General features: G+C 46.2%; 1 long non-coding RNA gene across 1 annotated transcript; it reads right to left on the bottom strand.

Moving 5' to 3' along the window:
• Positions 1 to 5,865: 5,865 nt before the first annotated feature.
• Positions 5,866 to 19,169, bottom strand: LOC144260307 (uncharacterized). The gene is made up of 3 exons (XR_013345010.1): positions 19,051 to 19,169; positions 18,003 to 18,152; positions 5,866 to 6,614 (listed from the first exon to the last, which is right to left on the bottom strand). It is a non-coding gene; the product is annotated as an uncharacterized LOC144260307 (long non-coding RNA).
• Positions 19,170 to 20,239: the final 1,070 nt, after the last annotated feature.

Here is a 20,239-nt window from a genome sequence, read left to right as displayed (position 1 = left end):
GGGTGGGATGGAGGGGTTCGGAAGGTGGGAGGGGGATCAGGGCTGGGGCATGAGAGGTGGTGAGGGGTGGAGGCTCCAGGCAGTGATTGTCTCAAGCAGCTTCCGGAACCAGTGGTATGTCCCCCCTCTGGCTCCTACACGGAGGCATGGCCAGGCAGCTCTGTGCACTGCCCCGTCCGCAAGTGCCACCCCTGCAGCTCCCACTGGCCAATGGGAACTGCAGGTGCGGCACTTGGGGCGGGGGCAGCATGCGGAGCCCCCTGGCTGCCCCTACACGTAGGAGCCAGAGGGGGGATGTGCTGCTACTTCCGGGAGCCACGTGGAGCAGGGCAAGCTCCCAACCCCACTCCCGGGCTCCAGGGCCAGATTAAAACAGCTGAAGGGCCGGATGCGGCCCCCGGGCCGTAATTTGCCCACCCCTGGACTAGACGATCACAGTGGTCCCTGCTGGCCTAGGAATCCATGAATCTGTGACGTAGGGCCACATTTTGCCCCCAAACTGCCATTGCACAGTACCTTACTCCATGAGCAGACCCATTGAAACAAATAGGACAACTTGTGGAATAGGATGGGTATTGTCTGTGTAATATGAGGACATATGATCTGAACCTCTCATTAGTGTAAATGAAAGGAGAATCAGGCCCAAAACGTCCTAACAATTTAAAAAAAAAAAAAAGCCCACTTTATTTCTAGGAGTGCTGAAAAGTTACAGTGTAGTGGGGGCAAAGATCTTGTGTTCTTATAAACCCTGGAAACAGTGTTTGTGTTAAAGGAAATTTTTACACACAATGAATCTGTAACAATCTATGTATATACTTCTCTGGGTCTCTTCACTGCAGCATTCGAGAACCTGACAACAGAGCTTCCCTCAGACAAAGTCCAAAGCAAAGTGCTAGGCTAGGCTTCTCATGAAGGGGGGCCTAAAGTTAGGCCTCTAAAATCCCTATTTAGACACCTAAATAAGTTGCTTGCTTTTCAAAAGGACCAAGCATCCAAAAGCTTCCAATGGAGACAATGGGAGCTCTTGGGTGCTCAGTTCTTTTGAAAAGTAGGTCAGTAATGGAGGTGACTAAATCCATATTACATCTAACTTCAGGCACACGTTTTTTAACTTATGGCACTAACATGGCTCAGGCCAGCCAAGTTTTAGACAGGCAGAGGAGAGCCCTGCCTCTGGCACTTCTGTCTGTACCAGTTCTGTATGTATAGATTTCCCCTCCCTGACTTTCCCTGCCAGACTCAGCACTCAGTTCCCCACAGCACATCCCTCTTATTACTACTGTACCCAATTCAATTCCAGTTGTCGTCAATGGCAAACCTCCCATTGACTTCAGTGTTGCAGGATCAGGCCCATAGGATGCTGGGGGGATATTAACTAACTCCCCAGAGTTGGCCCTGCCCTAGAAATCCCTGCATACCCACAGGTAATTAGGGTCCTTCCTGTAGCCAAAGGAGATGCACCCATACATCCTTGTATATGTACATCCTTGGGACTGAACCCATACATCCTATCACAGGACTCTTCTGAGGAGCAGATCACTGTATGGATCCTAATGAAATGCAGGGCAGGTGCCAGTCTTAGGTCATTTTGTCTGAGAAGAATTTCACACCTTTCACTCCTTTTTATTATTCACACAATAAGTTACTTCAGCTACTGCTGATGGAGCAAGAGACAGAAATGGACAGTGTCACTGAGCTCTCTTACATATGCTCACAAATGCAGATTTATTCTTTCAGATCCCAACTACAGAAAGACATCAGGGACACCTACAAATTCCTCCCTTCTTACTGGGTGGCAGTGACTCTCTTGCTCCTTGCTCTCTGTTTATACAACAGTTAGTATGTCATAAGGTATGTAAGGAATCAGTCGCAGACAACCTAGTGACCATTGGTAAAAATAAATTTCTTATATTTGTTTGTCTTTACTAACCATTCTGTGATACAGTTTATAGACTGCATGAAAACTACACACAAGATTAATCCAATTCCGATTCAAAGTTGGGGGCCTTTACTCAGATGCTAAATACTACAACTTTGATGTTTCCTCTTTTTGGCTTGCTAAATGGATGGACAAAATCCAAAATCATAAAGCTGGGTATCTTTATTTGTGTGAATTAATAACCAATATTCCAAGAATAGCAGTTCTCAAACATAACTGAACCGCAATCCCCTTCTGACAATTACTTCACAATCCCATGAGGATGGACTGAAGCCTGAGCCCGCCTAAGCCCCACCACTCTAGGCAGGGGAGCCAAGCTGAAGCCCAAGGGCTTCAGACCCTAGTCAGGGGGCCTGCAACCCGACCCCTGCCACCCAGTGCTGTAGCCCTCGGGCTTTGACTTTGGCCCTGGGCCCCAGCAAGTTTAAACCAGCCCTTGTGACTCCATTTTGACCCCATTTCAAGAATTGCTGTGCTAGATCTTGAGACAAAGCTCTGTTGCTTTCTTTCAGAGGTTTTAGTCATTTTGATCTTAGCTTATTATAAAATGAGTTCCTTAATATAGAGTGGCACATACCCTCAACTTTACCCTTCCCACATGGGCTTAATCTCAAATCAAACTCTCTAGCCTGGGGTCCGCAATTATTTTGTTCAAAAAAGAAAATAACACAGATAATTCTGCATCTTGCTTTAACATGGGAAGGATGAGCGTCCTATGTGAGATTCTACAGGTGAACCAGTGACTTTATGGGGAAATGTCTTAAAAGAATTTTGGCAGTCTTGAATACCCCTGTCATGAGAAAACAAGGAGATGCAAAGTGAAGTTTTACATGTAAAAACAAAACACCTCATGAAAGTGAGTCAAACAATTGGGAGTTATACTCTACCAGCTTATGCCCTGGCATGCTGCCTAGATTAATTCTGTTAAGGGCTTCAAGGAGTTTGAATCCTGGGGCTGGAGGCAACTTGAGCCAGATCCTGGGGTGCTACATGGCCACTTTGCATCACATTGCAGTCAGGTTCTTTTCCTAAAGTTGGTATAACTGACCATGGGAGGATCACCCAGTGCAGGGGGCTCACTGAATGTGATATAGGAGCTGCTGTCTCATCCCCTAGCTCCCTGCTGTTGGCACAGAGGGCATGATTGGAGCTTTCCTGTGTCCTCCTGAGCCCTGGCTGTTGTGTTGGCCCTTTGGGCTCAGAGGTATGCTGGGGGGAAATGGCCAGGCACACAGTCAGTTTTGAATCAAGAGAGCAGAAAGGCCACCTTGTCCCCATTTCTGAGCTGCCATGGGTGCTGCTTGGCTGTAGCTGAGGAATCAGGATTTGAGCTTTTCAATCCTGTATGTTTGCATTCTTCCACAACTGGCTTGTGAGCGCCAGATGTTCTGCTAAGGACATTAAATCTTGCATAATTGCACTGACACATTTGGCAAGTAAGCTGGAATTATTCAGCAACGACATCAGGTGAATTTTAACATCTTAAATTGCTAACCCCAAAACTGTTCACTTCTTGAAAGGGCTTTCAGAAGTCCCAACGCTGTAGGGGAACTTGCCCTGGCCTTGCATGGGAGGAGGGCAGGAGGAGCTGAGAGTGCAAAGAAGAGGTGGAGCATAGTTGGGCCCAGAGACAGCTAACATTTTGGCTGATACTAGGAGCTAAAGAGAGACCTTCACAGCAGACAGCATGAGTTTCTACAGCTTGAGCTGAGCTGAAGAGCCAGCCTGTATAGCTGGGGCTGTAAGAGACTCATCTCCTCTGTGGATCAAGCACAGAGGGGCACATGTAACCCATACCAACCAGTGGGTTCTACTTGCTCCCCCGGTGTGTTGAGGTGCTCAAGGAAGGATTGTGCCCCCTGAACACTTCCTGATGCTCTGCCCCTCACAGAGGCCAGTGATGAAATGCAATACTTGGGCCCTGAATTGTTTTGACTGGTTGTGTGGGGATCGATCGAAGCTGCAGCCATGTGCCCATATAGCTCAGTGTATCTGTTGAATCGCAGACATGTGTGACTACAAGTGGGGTGTGTCAGGTAATGCACAATATGCAAGCTGCACTAATAGTGTGCACACAGGATGGTGTGCTCTCTGTCAGTGTGTATACACATGAGGGAGGCTTGCTGCTTACTAAGAGCATGCCATTCTTGGAGGTATTGCATTGTCCTTTGCTGCTGAGCAGTGTGCATTCTGGGATTTCTCACTGTGCATTGTGGGATGCAAAGCAGAAGCCAGATGTGTTTAATTTTTAAAAAACAAACAAACCCCAGAACACCTATGTTTCCTCTGTCTCCACTCTGTCCTTCCGTTTTGGGTGGCCTAGCACCATTTCTGAATTGCTGTCAGCTAGCACAGACCCAACAATGCTCTGCACTGCTATGCTGGCAACCATGAATGTGCAGAAGCTGTTTGGGCTGTCTTAGAGCTCTCAATGCTGGATAAATTTGGCTTTGGACTCCACCCACCACCCACTGAGCACGTGATGTGGCGGCAGCAGCAGCTCCTCAGTAGTAGGAAATTCAGGGGCAGAAGAAGCAGGACAAGGATGAAGAAGAAGAGGAGGATGCTAATCAACTGGTTCCTGGGGCAGCTTCATGCTGTGCAGGGCTGTTTCTGGGCTTGGGGAAACCAGTGTGGACTGGACATTCTGCAGACCTGGAACAAATAGCAGTGGGGAGAGAATTTCAGGATGGGAAAGGCAACCTTTTTGGAGATATTTGCTGAACTAACCCCTAAGCTGCAGCAGCAGCGAACCAATATGAGCTGTCCCATACCTGTGATCAGTCAGGTTGTCCTTCCCATCTGGAAACCAGCCACCCCCAAATGCTTCTGGTTCATAGCTAACCAATTCAGCATGGGGAGGGGCCATTGTCATACAGGTGTGTGATGCCATGGAAAAGGTGCTGCTGAACTGGGTTATAAAGCTCAGTAATGTTCAGGAAGTTATTGATAACTTAGCACACAGGGGCTTCCAACATTGTACTGGGATAATTGATGGGACCCATGCACCTATTATTTGCCCACAAACCTCCCTCCTCCATCAGGGATCAGAATTTATAACCAGAGATGGTCATTTCTCCATGGTGCTCCAAGGGCTTACAGAACACCCTGGGCAGATCTAAGGTCACACATACTGGCTGATCTTTCAGAACTCCGCTCTGTATACCTTAGTGGTGAAAGGACTGCTTGCCACCAGGAATGCTATGGACCTTCATGGTGTGGACACTGCTCATTATCCTGGGAGACACGGCTTGTCCTCTTGTTTCCCTGGCTAATGAAGCCATTCACTTGTTGAACTACTGTCTCAGTAGTTTCAGAATGACAGGGGAGCATGCATTTGGCTGTTTGTAAGGAACGTGGTGCTGTTTGTGGAATAGGTTGGAAGCAGCAGGAAAAAAGTGCCCAAGATCATAGCAGCATGTTGTGCTTTGCACAATGTTTGTGAGAGAAAGAGAGAGAGCCTTAGTGATGAGTGGGAGGCTGAGGCGCAGACACGTGCTCAGCAGTTTGAGCAGCCAGCAAGATGTCCAAGAGAAAATGGAAACAGACAGGACAATATTGTCAGGGATGCCTATTGCTCCTACTTTGAGTCTCAAGCCTAAACCTGTGCAGCTGTACATCCAGCTGTTAACCCGCAGGGAGGTCTGGATGGATTGTGAGCAGTTTCATGGTGTTTATGGGCAATGGAGGTGCAATGTTGTGGCAGTCCTTATTTACCTCATGTCTTTGCCTAGTACTCTTGTAAAATGGTATGAGTTATATAAAACTTAATGAATTTCAGTATTAAGTGCCTTGACCCCTTATGAATGTTTCTTTGAATTTCTCAGTGGTTTTGTTATTAATCTATTACGTAATAAACAAAAAATAAACCTATAAATGAAACCATAATGAAACAATGTATTGTCAAACAACTACAAAGCAACCTCTAATTAAAACAATAGTCAAAACATTAAAGTGCAACAGCACAATGCATGGTTTGAAGTCACAGGCAAGCTTTACGTCTTGCCTCTGCTTCTTCTTATTCATGGGTCTTATGGTGTTGAATGGTGAGGCTTAAAGTTACCAGGGCAATAGAGGTTTCTAAAGAGCTGGGCCAGCAGGTACAACTGTTCTCAGTGCCCTGAGCTTGGCCCAACCAGGGGAATGGCCTCTGGGAGCTCTCCTGTGGGGTACAGAAGGGAGGAGTTGCTGGTGCTCCCACTATCCTGTATTGCCCAGGAGCTGCAGAACGTGACTGGCTCCTGGTTTACAACAGTGCAGGGCCTGCTGCCCGAACCGCAACATATGTTAGAGTGCAGCATTTTGGCTGTGTCTTGTATTCAGGAGCTGCCTCTGCATCTCCCTTGTCTTTGATGAGGTCTTTGGCCACAGCAATGCTGTCTCCGGCACCTGCAATGCTTTGAATCCCACAATGTCATTGGCCATTCCCGCAATCTCCGAAGAGTTCCCTGTCGGTTTCCCTCTCCATCCTCAACAACTACCTCCACCACTGCGGAGGTTTTTTTGGGTTGGAGGGGGTGGGGGGTAGGGATGAGGAGGAATTGGATGGTGGTGGGTTTTTTTGGTTTGGACTTTGCGGTGATGTCCATGAAGATTTCATCGTGAGTTAGCCAGCTGGTCAGTCACTGATAAAGGCCCTGTCCTTGCAGGTCTGGCCAGTGCAGGTGCTGTGTCACTATTTAGAAGAGAGGAGAAAATTAATAAGTGATTACTGTTCATATTCTAGGGAAGCTGTGATAGAAATGCATGCTAAAAATGCTGACTTTACCTCCCTGAGAGTCTTCCCATCCTTGGGGAAGCCAGTTGAGTGGTGTGTGCTTTGGGATTTTTGTCTTTGCTGTTGTGCATTGGAGGTGGGGACATAGGCTGAGTTGGGAATGATGTTCCCCGTCTGGGGGTGGTCGGGAATTATGTTCTCAATCTGGGCTTTGCAGTTTTGGTGTAACTTGGAGGTGCCTGTATGCTATCAGAAGGGACACTTCCAGGAGCAAACTGCATAGTAATCCCTTCTATGTCCCCTTTAGGCTGTCCTGACTCTGGATGACATTACACTGAGGCAGGAAAGCAGGAGGCAGAGAATGGCCTTATTCAAAAAGGCAAAGAATAGACCAGTGAGGTACACTGAAGTTATTCACCAAGATGGTCCCTCCCAGAAACGTTACAGGCGTGGAAGGGAGTTGTGAGCTATACCATGCAGCTATTCCTCAAAATATCCGAACAAAACCTGAGAAATTTCTCAGTCTTAGATTTTGCTTTATCTGCCCTGCAGCCATGGTGAAAGTTCAGAGAAAAATAGAGTTCTGAAATGATGGACACATTCACTGTTCCCAGTTTTTTTCTGTGTAAGCCTGTGAAAAGTCACTAAGATCTTTGCTGTCCCTACAGTAAAGCTTTTGTACTGTAACATGTTATGGAGCTTTTATATCTCAGCTGGGGGCTGCAGTCTTTGTAACTTTATTGGCATGCAATGTCCATGTCTACCCATGCAAACAGAGAACGCTAACCAAACTTCTTTTCCTGTAATCACTGTCTCAATAAATCAATAAATTTTGCACAAAATAATATTTTCATTATTCGAGTCAGCTGCAGGAGAGGGGGCTAAGGGAGGCTGTTGCTGGCTGCCGTCTCGAGCTGGGGAATAGGGTTGTGGGCAGACTGGTGTGGTAAGCTGGGCAGATCAGGGAAGGGGAAAGGAAAGGAAACCAGAGAAACTGAGGCATGCCTAGGAGTCATATTACAGAAAACTCCCACTTTGTCAAAGCTACACCCCATTTTTGTACAGCTATAACTATTTCTGAGAGAGTATGATTTATTTTGGGGTTTTCATTTTTTTCTTTTTAACTGACATAGTTCTACCAGTATAATCTCTCGTGTGGGCACAGTTATACTGGTAAAAAGGCACCTTTATACCAGTAACACATATTCCCCTTCCCCTACAGGAATAGCTATGCTTGTATAAGCAGTTATACAGAGTAACTGTATCCACCCTAGGGCTTCTACCAATATTGTTAAAACAGTAGAACATCTGTGAATAGACAGGGCCTTGTGTATTACCTTGGAATCAGTTGCAGAACAATTTACCTTGAGCTGACAGCTTTTTTTTTGGCTCCGACCCCTGCTGATGACAGTTACTATGGAAAATGAGGGTGATTTAGAGGGTTTATGAACATCAGGTTCAAGGCAAATTGGAAAAGGAGACATATTAGCTTCTAATCCTTGTCCTCACTTTATTTGATGCCTGTCTCTTTTTACCGTCACCCCCATATCTCCTTAGTCTCCACACCTCCTTCCCAGCTGGGGCTGTGTTATCGTCAGATGTCAGCTTTTAAACAAAAAATCAAGGTCCATCAGCAGTGTATGGGAATGCTACAGAGATGAGCTGTTCAGGGACAAGGGAACTCTGCCAGTCAGCAGTCAGTCCACTAGCCAACTAAAGGTTACTATTGTCAGGCTTGGAAGGGGGAGGGTCCTGTCTGGGCTAGCTAGCTCCAGATGGAGCAATGGTGGCCATGATTTGATTTGTAAAGCAAAAGGAAAATTGTGGGGAGATCCTCAAGACTGCATCAAGGCAGGAGATAACCAAGGCATGGAGATGCTTCTTAGCTGTAGGGGCAGAAAGGAAGGGTTGGAACTTCCGTATGTTGTGGAGGAAGAAATGTCAGGATTTGATGACATCCTGGATGTGTGAAACATGACACCAAGGGCTAGATTTACAAAGGGGACTTAGATTCAGTGTAGCAAGGCCTAATGTTTAGATGCCCTGCCACCTAGCATAACTTTCAGCCTTTTGTCAGGTGCCCAGGCTCCCTACACACTGGATGGCGGGAGAGAGGTGAATGAAAATGGGATCCACAAAAGCCAGCACACTAAGTGGAGGGCTACCTAAGCTAGACAATAGGACATGCTGAGGAGAGGGGTCTGGCCTAAGCCCTGCTCTTGAAAGGGATTTAGGTGCCTAACACCAAGTCAGAGGAAGGTGCCTGTATCTAGTTGGGATTCGGAGAGATGAACCCCTTCCTTGAGTTAGGCTTACCTGACTTTTAGGCACCTTTCTCACAAAAACTGGTGGTAGTGATGACTTTCCCCCGGAGTCCAGTGGATGTGGAGAAAGGTCTTGACCCTGACTTGCCCTCATTGTACATGAGAGCCCTAACTACTGGGCACAGAGTCAGCCTCAGTCTCTCTCTCCCCCACTGGCAGAAATTTAGGCACCTACAGGGGTAGGTGACAGCTGAGCAGAAGTTTTGAGGATCTACATTTTGGATGTAGGCACCTAAATCCCTTTGTGGCTCTAGCCTCAAGGTTGCAATCTGGATGAACAGGAAGATGGTGGTGAAGGGAGGGAGAAGAGAGGTGAGAAGGTCAGTGAAGGTCATGTTGAAGCTGAACTGGAGGCTGAACATCCAGCATCATAGGTAGTAGGATAGTTGGAGGAGGGCGGCTGGACTGCAGGGGAAGGTTAGGGTGGAGAGAGAGAGATTTCAGAGTCGTTGGCATAGATGGCAGCTGCAACAGAGTAAGCAGATTAGGTCACCCAGTAACAGGGTATAGAGGGTGTCAAGGTTCCTTCCCCACTCTGAACTCTAGGGTACAGATGTGGGGACCTGCATGAAAGACCCTCTAAGCTTATTCTTACCAGCTTAGGTTAAAAACTTCCTCAAGGTACAAACTTTGCCTTTTCCTTGAACCCTATGCTGCCACCACCAAGTGTGTTAAACAAAGAACAGGGAAAGAGCCAACTTGGAGACATCTTCCCCCAAAAATATCCCCCCAAGTCATACACCCCCTTTCCTGGAGAAAGCTTGATAAAAATCCTCACCAATTTGTACAGGTGAACACAGACCCAAATCCTTGGACCTTAAGAACAATGAAAAATAATCAGGCTCTTAAAAGAAGAATTTCAATTAAAGTAAAAGAATCACCTCTGTAAAATCAGGATGGTAAATACCTTACAGGGTAATCAGATTCAAAACATAGAGAATCCCTCTAGGCAAAACCTTAAGTTACAAAAAGACACAAAAACAGGAATATACATTCCATTCAGCACAGTCTATTTTACCAGCTATTAAACAAAAGGCAATCTAACGCATTTCTAGCTAGATTACTTACTAACTTTCTACAGGAGTTCTGAGTTGCATTCCTGATCTGTTCCCGGCAAGAGCATCACGCAGACAGACAGACCCTTTGTTTCCCCCCCCCTCCAGCTTTGAAAGTATCTTGTCTCTTCATGGGTCATTTTGGTCAGGTGCCAGTGAGGTTATCTTAGCTTCTTAACCCTTTACAGGTGCAAGGGTTTTTCCTCTGGCCAGGAGGGATTTAAAGGTGTTTACCCTTCCCTTTATATTTATGACAGAGGGAAAAAAGGATAAGACCCAAGAACAGAGTTTGGAGAGGTAACAATACAGGGAGGGAGGAGCAAGAACAGAAGGGTTCCTGGAAGTAGCAGATGGGGGAAAACTAGGAAAGTGTATCAAAATCCTTACAAAGTTCTCCATGAATGCTATCCACAAGCTTTCCCTCAGCCACTATTCTTCGATCTCTTTCCCCAGCCCTGAATCCTGCTCCTGAGGGTTCACTGACCTCAGCCTCTTCTTTCTGCTGTAGCTGCTCTTACCACTGGCTCAGTGCATGCCTGCTTTGCTAAGCCAGTCAGCTCAGTGCTGTGCTTGACAGGAGGCTGTTTCTTCAGGGCTGAGTAACAGAGTGGGGACTCATGGAGAATTACATTCAGGACGCTCTTCAAGTAATGGTTTGTCAAGTTATGGAAGGATATATTCCCTTAATTATACCCCTGCCTCTGATATAAATAATTATGAAATAAAACAGGAATGGAATAAGAGTAAACCAGATGGATCAGTTCAAGTACCTGGGTGGCCGAGTTACAGAAGATGGCGAGTTTGAACATGAAATACAGTCCAGACTGGGGAGCGCTGGAAGAGCGTGGGATAACTTCTCAGGAGGTGTGTATGCCCCTGAGACTGAAGGCCCACTGTACAGAGCAATGGTTCTGAAGCATGGGCAGTGAAGAGACTGCAGGTTGAGTGCCTACAGGGGTTTGCGATTAAGTCTTCACGCAATAAAAAGAATTGTGCCAGGACAAGATTTTGAAATGAAAGCATTAGGATGGGGAGCTAGCGAACAGGGGAGTTTGTAGGAGGGAGTTGTAATACAGTCGCTATGATTAGGAAGGGCCACATCGCCAGTGCCAACGCCGCTGCTGTCTCCTCCACCTGCGCCTGTATCCACACAGACAACCTCACCACAGATGCCTCTGCCCAGATCCTGGTGTGGATTTGCAGAGACTGTGGCCTGCATTTCCCACTCTTAGAAAGCCAGGCTAGGGGGACCATCCAGTGTGAAAGGTGCCTGCTGGTGGAATCTCTCAGGAAGCAGGTGGGAGAGCTACAGGAGGAGGTGGCTAGACTGAGGAGCATCCTTGCCCGAGAGGAGTTCCTCAAGAATATTTACATGGAGACATCCAAGGTTGAGGAAGCTATCCAGCTACAGAGGATTGCTGTCACACCACTGGGGGAGAAGGATATGGGTCTGTCACAGGGAGGGCACTGGCAGCAGGCAGTGCTCCACCCCTACTCCCAATCCACCCACCCACCATGGTGATGGAAAACTGATATGCTGCCCTAGCAATGACCAATCCTCCCCCCCCCCCCCCACAAGAGAAAGAGGAGAAGCCATGTACCCCCAAGGCTGAGAGGATCACCAATCTCCAGGAGGATGGATCCAGGAGGAGGATCCAGGAGGAAATGTAGGGTAGTGGTGATTGGTGACCCTCTTCTGAGGGGGATGGAGGCACCCCTCTGTCGACCTGACATGGCATCCCGGGAGTTATGCTGCCTGCCAGGGGCCTGTATGCAAGACGTTATGGAGGGATTGTCGAGGATTATCCAGCTCTCTGACTACTGACTACTACTACCCCATGTTACTCATCCATGTGGGCACTAATGATACTGTGAGGTATGACCCTCAGCACATCAGAAGTGACTACAGGGCTCTGGGAGTAAGGGTGAGGGAGTTGGGAGAGCAGGCGGTGTTCTCTTTGATCCTTCTGGTCAAGGGTAGGGGCCCAGGCAGAGACAGATGCATCCTGGAGGTGAATGCCTGGCTGTGAGGATGGTGTCGCCAGGAGTGCTTTGATTTCCTTGACCACAGACTACGGTTCCAGGAAGGACTGCTAAGCAGAGATGGGATCCACCTATTGAGGATGGGGAAGAGCATATTTGGATACAGACTGGCGAACCTAGAGAGGAGGGCTTTAAACTAGGTTCAAAGGAGGCAGGTGACCAAAGCCCACAGGTAAATCAAGAACATGGAGACCTGGGAGAAGGTTTGGAATTTGGATGGGAGCACAGGCTGTTATAGCAGGGATAAAGGAGAGACCAGACAGAATTGGCAGGGGAGTGGGGGGATCAAATCAGTATTTTAGATGTCTGTATATTAATGCAATAAGTATGGGGAATAAGCAGGAAGAACTCAAAATGCTAGTGAATAAACAGAACTATGACACAGCTGGCATCACAGAGACCTGATAGGATAATACGTATAATTGGAATATTGGTATAGAAGGATATAGCTTGCTCAGGAAGGACAGGTAGGGGAAAAAAGGGAGGAGGTGTTGCCTTATATATTTAAAAATGTATAACACGTGGATTGAGGTTGAGAGGAAATAGGAGACAGACTTGTTGCAAGTTTCTGGGCAAGGATAAAAGGAGTAAAAAACAAGGCTGATGTTATGGTAGGGGTCTACTACAGACTACCTAACCAGGAAGAAGAGGTGCGTGAGGCTTTTTTAAACAACTAACAAAATCATCCAAAGCACAGGACTTGGTGGTGATGGGGGATTTCAACTACCCAGACATCTGTTGGGAAAATAACACAGCAGGGTACAGATTATCTAATAAGTTCTTGGAATGTATTGGAGACAATTTTTTATTTCAGAAGGTGGTGACAGCTACTAGGGAAGAGGCTGATTTTGACAAATAGGGAGGAACTGGTTGAAAATTTGAAAGTGGAAGGCAGCTTGGGTGAAAGTGATCATGAAATGATAGAGTTCATGATTCTAAGGAATGATAGGAGGGAGAACAGCAAAATAAAGACACTGGATTTCAAGAAAGCAGACTTTAGCAAACTCAGGGAGTTGGTAGGTAAGATCCCATGGGAAACAAGTCTAAGGGGAAAAACAATAGAAGACAGGTGGCAGTTTTTCAAAGAGACATTATTAAGGGCATGTCAAGGTTTCTCCCCCACTCTGAACTCTAGGGTACAGATGTGGGGACCTGCATGAAAAACCTCCTAAGCTTATCTTTACCAGTTTAGGTCAAAACTTCCCCAAGGTACACAATATTCCCCCCGTTGTCCTTGGACTGGCCGCTACCACCACCAAACTAATACTGGTTACTGGGGAAGAGCTGTTTGGACACGTCTTTCCCCCAAAAATACTTCCCAAAACCCTGCACCCCACTTCCTGGACAAGGTTTGGTAAAAAGCCTCACCAATTTGCCTAGGTGACTACAGACCCAGACCCTTGGATCTTAAGAACAATGAACAATCCTCCCAACACTTGCACCCCCCCTTTCCTGGGAAATGTTGGATAAAAAGCCTCACCAATTTGCATAGGTGACCACAGACCCAAACCCTTGGATCTGAGAACAATGAAAAAGCATTCAGTTTTTTACAAGAAGACTTTTAATAGAAAATAGAAGTAAATAGAAATAAAGAAATCCCCCCTGTAAAATCAGGATGGTAGATATCTTACAGGGTAATTAGATTCAAAAACATAGAGAACTCCTCTAGGCAAAACCTTAAGTTACAAAAAAGATACACAGACAGAAATAGTTATTCTATTCAGCACAATTCTTTTCTCAGCCATTTAAAGAAATCATAATCTAACACATACCTAGCTAGATTACCTACTAAAAGTTCTAAGACTCCATTCCTGGTCTATCCCCGGCCAAGACCCAGCATAAGACAGACACAGACCCTTTGTTTCTCTCCCTCCTCCCAGCTTTTGAAAGTATCTTGTCTCCTCATTGGTCATTTTGGTCAGGTGCCAGCGAGGTTACCTTTAGCTTCTTAACCCTTTACAGGTGAGAGGAGCTTTCCCCTGGCCAGGAGGGATTTCAAAGGGGTTTACCCTTCCCTTTATATTTATGACAGGGCACAAGAGCAAACTATCCCACAGTGTAGGAAAGATAAGAAGTATGGCAAGAGACCACCCTGGCTTACCCAGGAGATCTTCAATCAAGAAGAGTCCTGCAAAAAGTGGAAACTAGGTCAATTTACAAAGCATGAATATAAACCAATAACACAGACATGTAGGGACAAAATTAGAAAGGCCAAGGCACAAAATGAGATCAAACTAGCTAGAAACATAAAGGGTAACAAGAAAATATTCTACAAATATATTAGAAGCAAGAGGAAGACCAAGGACAGGGTAGGCCCATTACTCAAGGGGTGGGGGGAGGAAATAATAACAGAAAATGTGGAAATGGCAGAAGTGCTTAATGACTACTTTGTTTTGGTTTTCACCAAAAAGGTTGGTGGTGATTGGATGTCTAACATAGTGAATGCCAGTGAAAATGAGGTAGTAACAGAAGAGGCTAAAAAATAGAGAAAGAACAAGTTAAAAATTACTTGGACAAATTAGATGTCTTCAAGTCACCAGGGCCTGATGACATGCATCCTTGAATATTCAAGGAGCTGACTGAGGAGATATCTGAGCCATTAGCAATTATCTTTGAAAAGTCATGGAAGACAGGAGACTGGAAAATGGCACTGTATTTGCCCATCTATAAAAAGGGAAATAAGGACAACCCAGGGAATTACAGACCAGTCAGCTTAACTTCTGTACCCGGAAAGATAATGGAGCAAATAATTGAGCAATCAATTTGCAAACATCTAGAAGATAATAAGGTGATAAGTAACAGCATGGATTTGTCAAGAAAAAACCATGTCAAACCAACCTGATAGCTTTCTTTGACAGGGTAACAAGCCTTGTGGAAGTGGTAGAGGTGGTATATCTTGACTATAGTAAAGCTTTTGATATGATCTCACAAGACCTTCTCATAAACAAACTAGGGAAATGCAACTGAGATGGAGCTCCTATAAGGTGGGTGCATAACTGGTTGGAAAACAGTTCCCAGAGAGTAGTTATCAGCGGTTCACAGTCATGGTGGAAAGGCATAACAAGTGGGGTCCTACAGGGATCAGTTCAGGGTCCAGTTTTGTTCAATATCTTCATCAGTAATTTAGATAATGGCACAGAGAGTACACTTATAAAGTTTGTGGACAATACCAAGCTGGGAGGGGTTTCAAGTCCTTTGGAGGATAGGATTAAAATTCAAAATGATCTGGAGAAATGGTCTGAAGTAAATAGGATGAAATTCAATAAGGACAAATGCAAAGTATTCCGTTTAGGAAGGAATAATCTGTTGCACACATACAAAATGGGAAATGACTGCCTAGGAAGGAGTACTGCGGAAAGCAATTTGGGGGTCATAGTGGACCACAAGCTAAATGAGTCAACAGTGGAACGCTGTTGCAAAAAAAAAAAAAAAAAAAAAGCAAACATCCTTCTGGGATATATTAGCAGGAGCATTGTAAGCAAGACACGAGAAGTAATTCTTCTGCTCTACTCTGCGCTGATTAGGCCTCGACTGGAGTATTGTGTCCAGTTCTGGGCGCCACATTTCAGGAAGGATGTGGACAAACTGGAGAGAGTCCAGAGAAGAGTGACAAAAATGATTAAAGATCTGTAAAATATGACCTATGAAGGAAGATGGGGGGAAAAAAAATTGGTTTGTTTAGTCTGGAAAAGAGAAGACTGAGGTGGGGGACATAACAATTTTCAAGTATGTAAAAGGTTGTTACAAGGAAGAGGAAGAAAAATTGTTTTTCTTAACCTTTGAGGCTAGGACAAGAAGCAATGGGCTTAAATTGTGGCAAGGGAGGTTTAGGTTGCACAGTAGGAAAAACTTCCTAACTGTCAAGGTGGTTAAGCACTGGAATAAATTGCTTAGGGAGGTTGTGGAATCTCCATCATTGGAGATTTTTAAGAGCAGGTTAGACAAGCACCTGTCAGGAATGCTCTAGATAATATAGTCCTGCCTTGAGTGCAGGGGACTGGACTAGATGACCTCTCAAGGTCCCTTCCAGTTCTATGATTTTATGATGGAAGTCAAAGTCCGTGATGTGGCTGACAAATCTAGGAAGCGCAGCTTTGCTGGTTTGGTTATGTACAAAGGATGAATGAAGAGGACTCGGTGAAGATAGCAAGGCAAGAGAGGGTGGTAAGAAAGAGACCATGAGGAAAGCTGAGGAAGCAATGGATGGATTGTATCAAAGAAGGTGGTAAGCAGGTGGACATTAGTGCCAGCTCAGGCAGGTGAAGATGGCAGAAGCACAATGACCTGACCCCAGATAATGGGATAAGACGAAGGAGGAGGAGAAGAATAGGAATAAGGAGCTGGACAAAAAGGTGAAGTCTAGACAGAAACATAGGATGGGGAGAATGGGATGAGACAAAAACTCATTCCTCTCCGGCTTCAGCTGCACTTTCAATCCATCCTAGACCATGCCTTCCAAATGAAGCCCTTCTTTCAGGGACTGGCAGGAAAGGAGACCATGCACTGATGCAGCATGTTGATGGTCAGCTAGACTAGTCCAAATTTACTGGAAAACTGTAGAAAATCAACAATGGAGACCAGTGCATGGTTTCTGAACATCTTTGGAAGCCAGTAAGGCTTTGCCTCTGGTATAGATCCTTAGGAGGAGGAGGACTCACAATGTATCATCCAAACAGATGCTCTAGGCTGCAACTGGCATTGACACCATTTCAGATACATCTGAATAAGCCTGGAGAGGCTTGTGGTTAAGAGACAAGCACGCTAGAGACCATGTCCTCAACTGGGAAAGAAAAGGACCAAAAATAAAGTGTTAGCATTTTGGTTTTGTTGCAAAAGTAAGTCTCAGGGAAAGTGTGTCTGATTCGGAGAATGAATTTCTACCCTAACGGAGTGGCCTGATTGTGAGAGGTGCTGAGGACCTGCATCTCCCAGTGATTTAAAAGGGACTTGTGCTGATAATCTGCACTTCTTAGGTTGAGGCCCTAACAAAGCAACTGTGATGGAGGGAGGGGTTTAAAATAAAGAGCAGGGAAGGGTGGAGGGGAAGGGAGAATTTTCTCTCTAAGGTTCTAGCAGCGAACTTGACATGATTACATCAATTTTGTTTGACTGTAGCTTTGACCAGATGTATAGAAATTATGTTCTCGGAACTGTGTGTAGGGAGGAATTAGCTTTTTATTTCAATCTGCTGAGAAGAAAGGGGTACTATGATCAAATTACTAGGACACTGAGCCTGAGGCACTGGCTTCTGTTCCTGGCTCTGCCATTGACACACTGTTACCTGGGGCAAGTTACTTAATCTCTGTGCTACAGTTTCCCCATAACTCACATGGGGACGACAATGGGTACCCATTGTTGTAAAGAACTTTAAGATCTACAAATGGAAATTTATCATGTAAGTCCTAAGTGTTGTTTGTTAATAATCGTTTAATGACACTTTAACTACAAATAAAACAACAAATCTTTGTCACTAGAATGTTACTTAAGCCAAAGATGGTTTTTTTTGTTTGTTTGTAACGTACAATCTGTCTGCCTACATAAAGTTAAAGAGCCAGTGATTCAGGCAGTGCCTTTAGTGCTACAAGGACATTTGTGTTTGAATAAACCAGCAATCCAGTTTGGGGAAAAAGGTTTCTTTGGGAGAAGGAGACAGTCTGTCTGTGACATGCAGATGGGCTGGTCCCTGAATTCTGTGCCGGTTCTTTCTACTGCAACAAACCAAGTATTTCACCCTGCAACTGTCAGTACTGCTATGATGCATCACAAGTGTGCACTGATAATACTCTAGGAAAAGGAATAGCTACTGTCAAGAAAGCCGGAGATCTCATCCAAATGGGGGGAGAAGGGAGTGCTGGTGCCAGACTAGTGACAGGGCTCGTGCAATGTGTGTGGTTAAGAACAAAACACATCCCACTTTCATATACCTGACTTGACTGTCACTTTCACTTTCACTGCCAAATCCCAGAAACATCCTCAGGTCTGAGCTTTTCAAGGAAAGTCCTGCCCATAGAAGCGAAAGTCGTAACAGTCACTTTAGAAGGCAAGACCCATTTCTGTTGAGAAGTTAACTCTTGCTGTGGAAGTCAAGGATTGGAGTTGTTCACATTATAGTCATTGTGATAAATACAATATGGTTATTTTACGGACTGTTCATCACATCAAGTGTTACACAATGCTTTACACTCATAAACTAGAGACAGAAGATACATTCTAATGCAAGATTTAAAGCAATCTACTCGCTGGCTCTTGAGGACACTAAGTCCCAGTCAGATGGAGTAATACAAGTAAAGCTGTGACCCCTAGTGGAGAGTGATAGTAGGACACTAAGAGGAGGCTAATGCTGGAGGAGGGGAGTGAGCTGGTAAAAAGCGATGAGGTACCACCAACAGACAACCCTTCCTGGTTTGTCTGTTTCACTAAAGAAGTATTTGATTAAGACAGCCCATGCACTGTCTTATCAAGCCTGTAAGATTGTATTGAACAAGTCCATAGACATAACTGTTTGAGCTGTGTAGGAAATGATACATCCCCTTTTCACCCATCACGTACATTTTCAAATCTCAGAAGTGTTAATGTAGAACATTATTCTGATGGAGCCTCTGGTTTTCTCATATCTGGGTTTGGGATGATGGTGACTGATTTCTATCATCCTTTCCTGAAAGGTCAAAACAGGTACTTTACATGTATTACCATCTCAAAACAGGTATGTGCAGACCTGAACACAATGCAAGATTATATTACAAATAATCAGAGACTGGTTTAAGTAGCTTATCCCCACCACTATTGTATTGAGTGCCTGCCAGCTACTCAAAAGTAAATGTAACGATCTCTCCTTCTCCTTTTTCAATGTGTAGAAGAAACACCTTGGTTAGGTCTTGTGTGGGTGTAAAGACTTTAGTGAAGGAAAGCCAAGTCTAAGGGATGAGCTTTGCATTTAGTTCTGAGAATGCTGATAGCTGTGGTCACTCTTACCTGTTGCAGGAGCGAGTTCCATAGTTTCTGTCTACCTCTTGTGGAGGTTTTGTCTTCCACGTGGACAAACCTCTCAGTTATTGGTCACAAGTTTGATCCAGTGAAACCAAGGTGTCACGGGAGATCACTGTGCTGGAGAGAAAGGCAGTGGCTCAGGTAACTAGATAATTCACACAAAGAGCTTTAGATATCAGGATAGAGATGCTGAACTGGACTCTCTTATTAGTGGAGGCAGAACACTGGAGGGGAGTTCTAGGAGACATTTGGGAAGCAGACAGGCTGCTGTGTGTTGTACCATTTAGACCCTTTTCAGGGTTGCAGGGATCTCAAACTCAAATGACCACGAGGACCACATGAGGACGAGTGCATTGGCCCGAGGGCCGCATCACTGACACCCCACATCGCTGCCCCTGGCTCCACCCCCACTCCACCCCTTCCATGAGGCCCTGTCTCTTCCCACCCCTTCCCTGTCCCCATTCCAACCCCTTCCCCGAAGTCCCCACCCCAACTCTGCTCCCTCCCTGCCCCCAAAGGGTGCAGGAGGTATGCAGGGTACGGCAGGGGGCTCAGGGCAGGGAGTTGGGGTGAGGGGTGCAGCAGGGGGTTGGGGTGCAGCAGGGGGCTTGAGGTGCAGCAGGGGGTCAGGGTGCAGCAGGGGGCTCAGGGCAGTGAGTTGGAGTGTGGGGTGCAGCAGGGGGTCATGGTGCAGGGTACGGCAGGGGGCTCAGGGCAGGGGGTTTGGGTGCAGGAGAGGTGCAAGGTGCGGCATGCGGTGGGGGCTCAGGACAGGGAGTTAGGGTGCAGGCAGGGCCAGCTCCAGGCACCAGCAAACCAAGCAGGTGCCTGGGGTGGCAAATATAAAGAGGCGGCAGGAGGTCGGGCTCTGGGGCAGCCTTGGCAGCGGCGGGAATTTGGCGGCTGCTCCATCACAGCGCGTTTCGCGCTCGGTGGCGGGGACGCGACTCGTGTTTGGTCACCGGAGGCAATTCAGTGGCTGCACCGTCACTCCCCCTCCGTGTTTGGTGGCAAGGTTTTTTGTTTGTTTGCTGCTTGGGGTGGCAAAAACGCTGGAGCCGGCCCTGGGTGCAGGATGCAGCAGGGGGCTCAGGGCAGGGAGTTGGGGTGCAGGAGGGGTTCAGGGTGTAGGCTCCGGCCCGGTGCCGCTTACCTAGAGCGGCTCCAGGGGTGG

This window comes from Eretmochelys imbricata, chromosome 2 (assembly GCF_965152235.1).
Source record: "Eretmochelys imbricata isolate rEreImb1 chromosome 2, rEreImb1.hap1, whole genome shotgun sequence".
NCBI classification, from domain to species: Eukaryota; Metazoa; Chordata; order Testudines; family Cheloniidae; genus Eretmochelys; species Eretmochelys imbricata.
This window is presented reverse-complemented; position numbering and strand designations above follow the sequence as displayed.